At 44.5% G+C, this 935-nt stretch overlaps 1 non-coding gene across 1 annotated transcript; it reads right to left on the bottom strand.

Moving 5' to 3' along the window:
* Positions 1-616: 616 nt before the first annotated feature.
* On the bottom strand, positions 617-689 carry trnan-guu (transfer RNA asparagine (anticodon GUU)). Its single transcript has one exon. It is a non-coding gene; the product is annotated as a tRNA-Asn (tRNA).
* Positions 690-935: the final 246 nt, after the last annotated feature.

Genomic DNA, 935 nt, shown 5'->3' with positions numbered 1-935 from the left:
GAGGATATCCCGGTCACTGGGCCTTCCAGCTACACTGAACAAGTGCCCGTTTTGAAACATTCCAGTGTAATAACTTGAAACTGGCGCATCCAACAGTCAGGATGGCCGAGCGTCCAAGGCGTTGGTTCAGGTCACTGTCTCCTCTGGAGGCGTGGGTTCAAATCCCAATCCTGACATTCAGTGTTTTTAATTACAAACTCATTTGTTTGGACACCACTCTGAAGTGCTTTGGGACATCCATCGAACTTAATAAAATGACGCAATTTCAATTACAAACAGAGATATCAAAGTTACTTCTCAAACCGGGAATCGATCCTGGGTGGCTGCAGCGAAAGGAATGGTTTTGTGAAGCATTGAAATGTGCCCTCCAAATATCTCGCACTGCTCATTTCAAAACACGGTTAAAATTTGTTTCAGTGCATGAGAAGGCAGGCTCGAAGGGCCAAATGGCCGACTCCTGCTCCTGCTTTTTGTGTTCTTATACAGAGCACAGAATAAATGATTAAATGATCAACTCTCCCTCAGTTCGCATTTCTTTCATTGTGCAAAAGAAGATTATGGGTTCATTAATGATGTTTTCCTGTGAAAGCACCAAAAAAGTGTAAGGAAAATAATTCTTCCAACGTGGGGTTTAAACTCACAACCCTGAGATTAACAGTCTCATACTCTACCGCCTGAGCTAGTCAGGATTGCTTAAGTTGCATCTTCCTGTCACTGATCGTTGCCAGGGATCTGTTGGCTCTGCACCATGGGTTTATCTCAAATTCAAACCTCGAAACTGGTTCTCCTGATTTCCAAGCCCCTTGTATTGCAGAACCTTCATTTCGACGAACATCTCCACCGCACTGTGTAGGCCTCGTGGCGCAACGGTAGTGTATCTAACGGTAAATCCGAATGTTTTGTGTTCCAATCAGGTCGGGGTCACTGTTCTTTCA

The sequence above is a fragment of the Pristiophorus japonicus genome, unplaced genomic scaffold (assembly GCF_044704955.1).
Source record: "Pristiophorus japonicus isolate sPriJap1 unplaced genomic scaffold, sPriJap1.hap1 HAP1_SCAFFOLD_47, whole genome shotgun sequence".
Lineage (NCBI taxonomy): Eukaryota > Metazoa > Chordata > Chondrichthyes > Pristiophoridae > Pristiophorus > Pristiophorus japonicus.
Note: the sequence above shows the minus strand (reverse complement) of the source record. Positions and strands in the feature narration are given on the sequence as shown.